Genomic DNA, 11,846 nt, shown 5'->3' with positions numbered 1-11,846 from the left:
GAAAGGGAAAGACGCGAAGCAAAAAACCCGCTCCTTGGATTCACTTTGCATTGGGTCTCATTATGAACGAGGATCCATGGGGATGCAGCTCACTAGACCCGAGTCTTCTCGTGTCGTTTCTTTTAAAACCATTAATTTGAGGATTTGCTGAAATAATTTTGGGAATTGGGATGTAGAAAGGGGAGGTTTGGGGGAGTCGACGAAGTAAGGGTTATGAAAAAAAGCATATGAAATTATACATGTTTGTTTGTTTCTTTATTTGTTTGTATTGTCTATAAATTTTTTTTTGTAAAACCAATAAAAAATTCTATAAAAAAAATAAAACCATTAATTGGAGGGGGGGAGGAATATATATTTTTTTGAATTTTCTGTTTTACAATTCTGTGACATATAACCAGGCCCAGAATATTGGTACCTGTTGGGTTGAAATAAACAACAGACGAGTGGTAGGTGTCATACGGGAGGCGTCTTCCCAACAAGTGTCGGGGAGTCCCTTTTATTGAATATTACAGCATTGCCACATCTGTGCTTGTTGCTGATTGGTTAACATAAGTACAAAGCAAGGGTTGCATATAAGACGTTAATCATCGATAGGTTAAAGGTTGGAAAAAGGAACGCAGAGTTTAGACAGGCATGATCTCCTAATGGACTGCACGTTCCAGGGTGGTACGAAAGGAATGTACACAGAGGGATAAGTACAGATTGATATGGTGTGAACTCAAGGTGAACAGAACGTACCAGGGTGGTATGAAAAGAATGTAAAGATAACTACCCATCATCGGTACCAAACACGTGTCACATTTAGTGCCACATGCACTTCATTGTAATTCAGTAATTTTGGAACTTTCTCAAAGAGGGGAATTACACGCACTAAAATAAATATTGGAAGAGGAAGTATGAGTCATTGGTACTCCCATTCCCCAATATATATAATATATATGTCACCTGCTAACACTTGTTTGTTTTTCACACCGTGAACCTACCATTTCCTGAACACACACACACACACACACTCTGAGGTGTGTCTCCACCCCATGCATGCTGTTGAGACAAGCAAAACAAAAAATGCTTTCGTTTTCTCTTGATTTGCAGGGTATTGACACCTGAGGCATCCAACGTTTTCTGAATTAAAATTAGAGGCACACTTCACCAATGGGATTTACTTTTAGAGAGGCCCAATGTTAAAGAATATGAACAGGACCATACCAGTTGGCTCACAGATTCCAGAGCTAGCAGCCACCCATTCTAGAACCAGGTCTAATTCTAGAACCAGTCGAAAAACAAGCAGCCAACACTTAACCAGCAATCTAGTCATACAAAAGATGGTGCCATAAATTCACTTGCATGACACCACAACATCCCCATTGCAATGGTTTTTATTTTATGGCTGAAAAGATGCTGAAGGTAGCTCAAGCTTTGTTGCCTCAAAGACAAACTCCATCTCACTGTTGAGGCTTGGTTGGGGATGAACACTTGCCTCCGTATTCCAAGTCGTTCATTTCCTTGGCCTTTGGTGTTCTGTAGCTTTTAATACACCTCAAGGAAATGGGAGCAATAAAGGAACACCATGAACAAGCCGCTAAGAATCAGGTGCTGGTGGGCTTCCTCCCCCCCCCCCCCCGAGATGACCTTTTGGTGGCCAGAGCACAGATGCCTCCCAGGAAGGACATCTTTTCCACCCTCCCCTTCCAAGCCCAGCGTGCTCCAACCACCATCAACACACCATTGCATACGAAAATTTGCTTCTGCTGAGCAAAGGGGATGAATGGGCACCTGTACAAAGAAGGAAATCATGTGCTCATTCATGCATCAGTTGATGCTTTGATTTCCCTACCTGAGGACAAAAGGCTACATAGCTTGTAGGTTATGGAACTGACCCTGAAACTGACCCCAGAAACCCTTAACAAACTGCAGTGTCCAGAACTGATTGAGGGAAATAATATGTTGGAATGTCCTGTAAAGGTATAGGGTGGGAGTCACCTAATGAGTCCTTTCAGCAGAAACCCTGCATATGGAGATTTGCTTGTGAAATGGAGTGTCCTCCCTTCTCTTCCCCGCTGTCCCCTGCCTGTGTGTTCCCCCAAAATGGCTCTGGGAGGGTCAGGAGAACCCCCGGAAAAGCATGCCGGGATGGAGTCTGAGAGAGGAGGGACTGTTCCATCTGGAAAGTTGAACCACTTGCACTGACAGAACATTCAATAATAACGCAACAGTGGATTGCTCCCATAGGGTGTACACAATCTCAAGATCTTTTCAGACAAAAGATGTGCAATAGCTCTACAGTCTAGACCGTGTCGATTACAGGCAACTGCCCGCTTGCATGGGGGTTGCGTTCCGGGTCTTTGCATGTGTTGGCGGACCGTGCATAAGCCCATTCTGTTCCGCCCCACCCTGCCCCCGTTTCGTTCCACCCCCTTTTTGGGCCACTTCCAGGTCCACAGAGATGAGTGTGTGACGGCCACACCTCAGTTATATGCATGTAAAATAGTCGCTGCCTGTACATTTAAAACCACACACCAGCACTCAGACTCCATTGATTCTAGACTAAAATGTGTGTATGCAGTCTCAAGTGTCTGGAGTGAGAAGCAACTGCTGTCCTTTTCAGCTGTGCCCCAGATTGCAGCCTGTTTATTTTGTTCCATAGAATTCAATGGGGACCCCTGAGTCCCAAGCATGGGGGGGGGCGCAGGCTTTTGTTAGGGAAGGCAGAAACTCAAGTTTTTAAAGTATTTGTATTGATTGAGGGGGGCACCTGCCCCCTGCCACCTTGGCTAGGCCCATGGTCATAAGCCAGCCCCTCTTCCCATAGCTTTTCCCTCAGCCCTTTTTCATGGTGGTCACTTGAGAGTGTGATGGGTTAATAAATGCCAAGAAGTGATCAGCATGCCCTCCCCAATCCAACATCTTCAGCTGCAATACTAGAAACACAAAGGGGTAAGCCCCACAGAATATATCAGGACTAATTTCTGAGTAAACACATACCTGTTTGCAGGTTTATTCAAGTGTGAGTCAAGATGAAATGGTGAAGGAGTTACCTTCATAATAAGATAAAAGGAACAGTGTGAAACACACGTTATTTATTTCCAGAATGTATTAATGTGGGAAGAAAATACTAATTCCTCACCAAAGCCCTGCAATGATTGCATGCTGAAAATGAAGACATTTGCACCCACTGTATTAATGCTGCAAGGGACTTTTTTATGTGTCATTATGACCAACAGGTGGTGGAAGGAGCGAGCCACATTCCAGTGAGTGAGCCTGTCCCTGGCTATAGTACTGGTGTTAGCCCTCTCACTGGTCAAAGCTGAAGGAGTTAAGGGGCAGAGGGATTAGGAAAGAGACCCAGATGGGGAAGATGAAACAGGTTTGTAAACACAACTGCTTAGATTTTTTAAGTAAACAAAGGGATTTTACTCTACTGTGATAGGAATTTTGAGGTCTTAGATATATGGTAATGTTCATAACCGCACGTACATAGATCAGCACAGGAAGACCGACCTGAAGCCATTTTGATTCCTAAACTGAGAAAATGCTTTCTCTGCAAGGTCAAAGTGGAAAAGCCTCCCCATTGTCTTTTCCTTCACAAACCCTGTCTTAAGGGCATGTGTGTGTTTGAATAGGGTGTGAGCCTATGACCTGGCCCAGGAACTAAGTATTTATCATTACAAAAGACTGGCCAGGCTACCCAGGCAATCCAATCAAGTAACCTGCCAGACAGGAGATAAACAAGGACAGGAGAAAAACAACATTCAAATTTCTGTTTATTTTGTGATGTAGGTATGATGTATCTGAGGGGTGGTCTTAGGTTACACCCCTTCTGTGATGTATGATGTTTCTGGGGGTGGGCTTGATCTACAGGGTGGCAATTTCAAAAGTCTTTATAAGGCCTTGCACACCATTTTTCTGGGTCCCTTCTCTCTCCTGCGGGTGAGGGGAGCACCCTGTTGCAACAGATCAATAAAGGCCAAGCCTACAGGCTGCTGTTTTGCTCCAAGTTATCCTGGTTGGTGTCTTTGTTTTTGTCCAAGGGAGCCCTCAGATTTTTCCGTTAACACTACTGAAACATTACTGTTTACAACTTCAAAAAGAGGTACAAGTAATTTTCACCTGTGAGCTGATATATATGTATTAATTAGGTATCTGTCTAAAAAGTGTTAGGAGAGGCAATAATTTTGAAATCAAACAGAAACGGAAAGAAAATAGAAGACCAAAGAAGAATTAATCCTAATCAAAGAGGGACAGTCATTTGTGGACAAAAGATGGACAAAAGTCCCCAAAAGAAAGCTTAGCCAAGCAAAATCTAAACTGAAAACTCAGAAAAATACCAAGATGAAGATTTTAAGGATAATCACCAAAACAAAAAAACCCATGTGAAAACTGGAGAAGGCAAGAGAAAATGAAGGAATATGAAGGGGATAAATCAAGTTTTGCTTACTTTTCAAACTAGTCTTTGGATATAAAAAGGAGCACATGAAAGCACATAGGTGGATATTGTCAGTGAACTGACATCGGAGCTAGAGGCGGAGGGAAGGCTCTCAAATGATGCTGGAGAAGGGCCCAGCAGGGAGAGAGGCAGCTCCGCAGATGGGGAAGCAAATCAGCGCAACACCAGGGATATAGAGGGGCTGATGGGGGAATCGGCGAGAGGGCTCCAGGACTCTTCACCGGACACCAGCGGGGAGAGCACGGGTCCTCCGCTACCCACGCCCACCCTGTGCAGAAGACGTCCACGCAGAGAGAGTAGGAGGAGACTGGGTGTCAAACAACTTTGATGTTGGAAAAGATTTAAGAAACGCCCACTGACGGATTCTGCTAGCGACTGAGGCAGCCACGAAGTGAAGGGCTGCCCAGACTGAAAGGTTTAGCAAGGCAACAAAGCCTGGAGAGGTGGCAACTTACGCACGAGCAACCCATACACATTACAGATATGAAGTTTGCTTAAAGCACAGTGAAAAATGGGATGGGGAAATAGAAAGTTTTTCTTTTAAAAGGCAGCTGGAGAAGCCATCTGATGTTAGGGAAAGTGTGAGGTTTTCATTTCTCAAGCTAGAAAAGTCAAGATTGGGAAGACTTTAGCATAGGAAAGACTTGGAAGCAAGAAGTGTTGGTGGATCCAGGCTGATGAAGTGTAGCTGGTAATACAATAACTGAAAGCCCTCTGCAGTGTCCTTACTAATACTTTGATAATAAGTTTTTACTGAAGCCAGGAGTAGGAGACATGAGAAGGGAGGGATTTTGGGAGCATTGCAGGCATACTTACTTCTTGTCTCTTGCTATAAAGTCTGGAAAGTCCTTGTGTGTACCACCTTCCTGAGGTTCTAAGTTCTTTGTTTTTCATCTAGCCCTGAGAGTGGCATCTAGTAGCACCTGTAACCCTCCCTTAGAATGAGTGTGCCAAGATTTTGGTGTACAGCAAGTGCCGCAAGGTAGCAGCAGCAGAAGCAAAATGCACTCATCACGGCTCAGAGCATTTTACCTAATTTGAAGCTATGGGGGAACTGCAGAAGACGGGCACCAAAACATTGTTGAGGTTTTTTTGTTCCTGAAGATATTTCTAAATCCAGAAGGTCCCAAACATGCCAGCATTTGAGGAAGATAAAAACCACAAGCAAAATGAAGGTGATTTTGCCAATTCCACTGTGGAAAAGCAAAGAAGGCATTTTGAGGATGAAGCTGCAGATGGCAGTGATAAGAAAGAGGTGGCTTGTCCTTGTCTCCTGTTGAGGAGGAGATGCAGAGCGACTGCTCAGGGATGTAGCAACTCCAGGACCCTGCATGAAAGTGTATTATTTCTCTTAGGAAAGTTCTTTAAGTCTGAATCTCATCTCTCTGTTGTGCCTCTCTAGATCAATGGATCATCCAGCTTCAAACAAAACTGGTGGTAAAAATGGCATTCCATGATTGAAGGACATTTGGGTGAGTATCCCTTGCTTGGCTAGGGAGAAAATCTCTATTGTGTTCCGTCTGCAACTCTATGTGCTCTTTCAGGTTGCGGTGACAGAGTTGTCAGAAGAGGCCCTATTCCGTTTCACCACAATGAGGCTCACCTGCAGGTAGGAGAAGACTTCTTCTTTTCTTCCAGCTCTTCTTTTCTTCAGGCTTCGCAGAGTTCAGTGTACGTGAAAGTGAGAGTCGCCTACATTTGGACTGTGCTGCTTTAGGTAAGTTCACATTCCACCACTCAGTTGTCTTTTTTCAAGACATTGTTTTTTGTGTTGGTCTCTCCCTTTTCTCATTTTCTTTTCTGCTGGTCTCTTCACAGTTCTCTCCAAAGATCCTACAACACTGAGATGAAGCCAGCTCTTTCACAAGAGTCACAGAAAGCTGTGGTAAGAAAGCTGTTTTCTTTTTGTTTGTTTTTTAAATCTCATTTTCTGTAAGATTGGTGGAAGGTGACTGGGGACAAACTAGTGATTCTAGATGTCTCTGTTCTGCCCCTCTAGATTAATGGCTCATCCAGCTTTAAATAAAATGGTGGTCAAAATGGTATTCCGTGACTGAAGAACATTTAGGTGAGTATCCCTTGCTTGGCCAGGGAGGAAATCTCTGTTGTGTTCCGTCTGCAACTCATTGGGCAGACTCTTTCAGGTTGGGGTGACTGAGTCATCAGAAGAGGCCCTATTCCGTGTCATCACGATGAGGCTCACCTGCAGGTAGGAGAACACTTCTTCTTTTCTTCCAGCCCTTCTTTTGTTCCGGCTCGTCTTTCCTTCAGGTTTCTCAGAATATCCCTTGCATGGCTAGGGGGAAATCTTCATTGTGTTCCGTCTGCAACTCATTGGGCTAAGACTTTTTCAGGTTGCGGTGACAGAGTTGTCAGAAGAGGCCCTATTCCGTTTCACCACAATGAGACTCACCTGCAGGTAGGAGAAGACTTTTTATTTTCTTCCAGCTCTTCTTTCTTTCAAGCTTCGCAGAGTTCAGTGTACATGAAGTGAGAGTCGCCTACATTTGGACTGCTGCTTTAGATAAGTTCACATTCCACCACTCTAGTTACAGATAGGTAGCCGTGTTGGTCTGCAATAGTCAAAATAAAAAAATTCCTTCCAGTAGCACCTTAAAGACCAACTAAGTTTGTTCTTGGTATGAGCTTTCGTGTGCATGCACACTTCTTCAGATACACTGAAACAGAAGTTGCCAGATCCTTCTATATAGAGAGAAGGTGGGGAGGGGTATTACTCAGAAGGGTGGTGGGAATGGGAGATTGGCAGATAGCTGAGATGAGCCTGTTGACGACTCTTAACGACTGCAATAGGTCTTACAGGGAAAGGCAAGGGGTGAGAAGCTGAGAAATGGCTTAGTCATGTATAATGAGATAAGAATCCAGTGTCTTTGTTCAGACCAGGTCTCTCCATGGTTTTAAGTTTGGTAATGAGTTGCAATTCAGCCAAACTTAAACCATGGAGAGACCTGGTCTGAACAAAGACATTGGATTCTTATCTCATTATACATGACTTAGCCATTTTTCACCTTCTCACCCCTTGCCTTTTCCTGTAAGACCTATTGCAGTCGTTAAGAGTCGTCAACAGGCTCATCTCAGCTATCTGCCAATCTCCCATTCCCACCACCCTTCTGAGTAATACCCCTCCCCACCTTCTCTCTATATAGAAGGATCTGACAACTTCTGTTTCAGTGTATCTGAAGAAGTGTGCATGCACACGAAAGCTCATGCCAAGAACTAACTTAGTTGGTCTTTAAGGTGCTACTGGAAGGAATTTTTTTATTCCACCACTCTGTTGGCTTTTTTCAAGACAATTTTTTTTTGTATTGGTCTCTCCTTTTTCCCATTTTCTTTTCTGCTGGTCTCTTCACAGGTCTCTCCAAAGCTCCTACAACACTGAGATGAAGCCAGCTCTTCCATCAGAGTCACAGAAGTCATGGTGGTAAGACAAGCTGTTTTTTTTTTTTTTAAAAAAAGCCCGTTTTCTGTAGGATTGCTGGAAAGTTACTGGGGACAAACTAGTGATTCTAGATGTCTCTGTTCTGCCCCTCTAGATTAATGGCTCACCCAGCTTCAAATAAAAAGGCAGTCAAAATGGTATTCCATGACTGAAGGACATTTAGGTGAGTATCCCTTTCTTGGTCAGGGAGAAAATCTCTATTGTGTTCCGTCTGCAACTCCTTTTGCTAAGACTCTTTTAGGTTGCAGTGACTGAGTTGTCAGAAGAGGCCCTGTTCCGTGTCACCACAATGAGGCTCATCTGGTAGGAGAAGACTTCTTCTTTTCTTCCAGCTCTTCTTTCCTTCAGGCTTCGCATAGTTCAGTGTACCTGAAGTGAGAGTCGCCTACATTTGGACTGTGCTGCTTTAGGTAAGTTCACATTCCATCCCCCAGTTGTCTTTTTCAAGACAATGTTTTTTTGTATTGGTCACTTCTTTTTCCTATTTTCTTTTTTCTCTTCACAGGTCTATCCAAAGAGCTCTTCTTAACATCTTAAGGTTTTCTTTTCCTGAGAGAACATTTGCAGAATGTTCTCTCAGGTTTTGCTTTTCCCCTTGTTGCATTGCTCAAAAAAAAAAGCAAAAGACACTGGTGGTCGGCGCTCCTGGTTCCCAGGACGGGGTTCAAATCCCTGCGGTGTCCGTGCTTACTTCCAATGCAACTGCTATCTCTCTCTATCTCTCTATCCCTCTCTATCTCTCTCTGTCTATCCCTATCTCTTTCTGTCTCTCTATCCCACACTGCCCAAATAACAATTGGCTCCCTTTCTCTTAAGTATTAGCATGGGAGGGTGGTGACTTCAGTGGCTAGCATGGAGCTATTATAATGATTTGTGTTTTTAACTACTTCCCCTCTCTTTTACCATCATAGACAATGAGGCCTATGAGGCCCCGGCATATGAGGAGGTGGTGACTACTGGCTACTTATTGGGACCAACCATCTGGACCATCACCTCCAGTCAAGGAACAACCCCAGTGGAACCCCCTCCGTACAGCGTGGTCATTGAGCCTCCTGCCCACGGAGAGACTGTGGTCGAGGCGTTCAGTGTTTCGGTGGCACCAGGCACACGCCGTGCCTCAGAGGCAGATCTACAGTCCCGGTTCCGCCTCAGGTTGCTCATGCCGCCAAAACTGCAACGATTTGTCTCGGATACCCATGAACTCAAAGGTGTTGAAGAGCGGGCAGAACGTCCAGAGCCCCTCACGCCCCCTCCTGCTTATGAGAACGCGACAGTGGAGGAGGTCCTTGAAGAAGAATTTCAGCCCTCCAGGCTATGAGAACAGTGCACCGTGGACATTTTTCGTCAGACTTTCTTTGGTGGTCGTCCTGTTGCATTCCATGCGATATGAGAAACATGGCCTGTGTGCAAGATGTTAGCTGCTGTACCTGCTTTTTAAGAACTCTCCCGAGATATGTGCACATACAGGTCTGAATTTCTCATGGGAAATACAAATATACAGTATATAAAAAAACGAACTTGTGTTTTCTAACATTTCCAGAATGTTCTTGGACTGCTTGGAAGCTGGCTTTAAAGAAGGCTGGACTGGTTGATGTAATGATTGCTGCTCCTTTTTTTTTTTTTTTTTAAATAACCACATCTGAAACCAAATAAACTGAGAGGGCAAATCTGGGATCAAAACTACGAACCACATCTTAATGATTTCCAAAACCTGTTTAAAAGCTTTGAGTCTGAGGGTTAGCAAACTGAGATTAATAAAGAATTCAGCTTCTGAAAATAGCACTTACTCAATCCATATTTCTTTATTGTGGAACAAACTGCATATTATGTGCAGAAAAGTGAATTTGTAAATATGTAAAATCATGTACATTGATTGTGTACAATTGAATAGCCTTACGGAGATGTGCAATTGCTTCCTGCCCTTTTAAGAAACATACTAGCTGATTACCAAGGAATGCTGTAATGAACGAATTTACAAAATAATTGGATCACAGAAAATCTGTCTGTAACTCTATTGCAGCCAGGATACAAACTGATGGAATATATCCGTTGACCAAGTCTTTTCCTCAACATTGCAAACAGTATAACTTTAATCAATCAATAAATAAATAAAAATTGTCTAGTAGCACCTTATAGACCAACTAAGTTTGTTCTGCTATAAGCGTTCATGTGTACACAAAAACTTATACCAGAAGAAACTTAGTTGGTCTATAAGGTGCTACTAGACATTCATTTATTCATTCATTCATTCATTCATTCATTTATTTATTCTGCATCAGACCAACATGCCTACCTACCTGAGTCTAATATAACTTTAAGAAACTTGAATACAGGATAATCTGTTTAACAACTGTGTTTGTTGTCCAACCTATCATGTATGCTACTGGCTGCCAAAAACAGATGACTGGCCAAGGGACAGGAGAGTATGGAAACCTGGAAATGGAATGGCAAATGGGTAAAGATGAGTGTGTTGCTGTATTTAGTCATCTGAAACTGGGTCCAGAATGGATGGACATAGGGCTGACCCAATCAGTCTTTTTTTGCTGCTGCAACACACAGTTGACGCATATTAAGCTTGTGGTCAACTAAGACCCCTAGCTCCTTTTCACATGTACTACTGGCAATCCAGGTGTCCCCCATCTTATATTTGTGCAGCTGGTTCTTCCTGACTAAGTGTACAACCTTGCATTTGTCCCTATTGAAATTCATTTTCTTAATTTTGGCCCAGTTTTCCAAAGCAGTCATCTTGCACCTCAAGGCAGCTCTCACTTGTTGCTTAAAGGTAAAGCATGCCAGGCACTTCCACTGCCTCCCGCAGTTTGGCCAAACTCATGCTGGTAGCTTCAAGAACACTTTCCAACCATCTCGCCCTCTGTTGTCCCCTTCTCCTTGTGCCCTCCATCTTTCCCAACATCAGGGTCTTTTCCAGGTAGTCTTCTCTTCTCATGAGGTGGCTAAAGTATTGGAGCCTCAGCTTCACGATCTGTCCTTCCAGTGAGCACTCAGGGCTGATTTCCTTCAGAATGGAGAGGTTTGATCTTCTTGCAGTCCATGGGACTCTCAAGAGTCTCCTCCAGCACCATAATTCAAAAGCATCAATTCTTCGGCGATCAGCCTTCTTTATGGTCCAGTTCTCACTTCCATACATCACTACTGGGAAAACCATAGCTTTAACTATACGGACCTTTGTTGGCAAAGTGATGTCTCTGCTTTTTAAGATGCTGTCTAGGTTTGTCATTGCTTTTCTCCCAAGAAGCAGGCATCTTTTAATTTCGTGGCTGCTGTCACCATCTGCAGTAATCATGGAGCCCAAGAAAGTAAAATCTCTCACTGCCTCCATTTCTTCCCCTTCTATTTGCCAGGAGGTGATGGGCCCAGTGACCATGATCTTCGTTTTTTTGATGTTGAGCTTCAGACCATATTTTGCGCTCTCCTCTTTCACCCTCATTAAAAGGTTCTTTAATTCCTCCTCACTTTCTGCCATCCAGGTTGTGTCATCTGCATATCTGAGGTTGTTGATATTTCTTCCGGCAATCTTAATTCCGGCTAGGGATTCATCCAGCCCAGCCTTTCGCATGATGAATTCTGTATATAAGTTAAATAAGCAGGGAGACAATATACAGCCTTGTTGTACTCCTTTCCCAATTTTGAACCAATCAGTTGTTCCATATCCAGTTCTAACTGTAGCTTCTTGTCCCACATAGAGATTTCTCAGGAGACAGATGAGGTGATCAGGCACTCCCATTTCTTTAAGAACTTGCCATAGTTTGCTGTGGTCGACACAGTCAAAGGCTTTTGCATAGTCAATGAAGCAGAAGTAGATGTCCTTCTGGAACTCTCAAGCTTTCTCCATAATCCAGCACATGTTTGCAATTTGATATTGATTATTAATTGGCTTGGAGCCAGATGGGCAAGGATCACAGGGGACTGCTTACAAAGAGCTTC

General features: G+C 43.6%; 1 long non-coding RNA gene across 2 annotated transcripts; it reads left to right on the top strand.

Moving 5' to 3' along the window:
• Positions 1–2,802: 2,802 nt before the first annotated feature.
• On the top strand, positions 2,803–9,517 carry LOC310696279. 2 transcript variants are annotated; one of them, XR_014520510.1, is made up of 3 exons: positions 2,803–3,364; positions 5,847–6,923; positions 8,065–9,517. It is a non-coding gene; the product is annotated as an uncharacterized lncRNA (long non-coding RNA). The 2 variants fall into 2 exon arrangements; XR_014520511.1 differs by lacking the exon at positions 8,065–9,517 and having other exon boundaries at positions 2,809–3,364; positions 5,847–6,329; positions 6,444–7,043.
• Positions 9,518–11,846: the final 2,329 nt, after the last annotated feature.

This window comes from Podarcis liolepis (genome assembly GCF_965112155.1).
Source record: "Podarcis liolepis genome assembly, chromosome: 17".
In the NCBI taxonomy this organism is placed as follows: domain Eukaryota; kingdom Metazoa; phylum Chordata; class Lepidosauria; order Squamata; family Lacertidae; genus Podarcis; species Podarcis liolepis.
The sequence above is the reverse complement of the archived record's forward strand: the minus strand, read 5'-3'. Positions and strand labels throughout refer to the sequence as shown.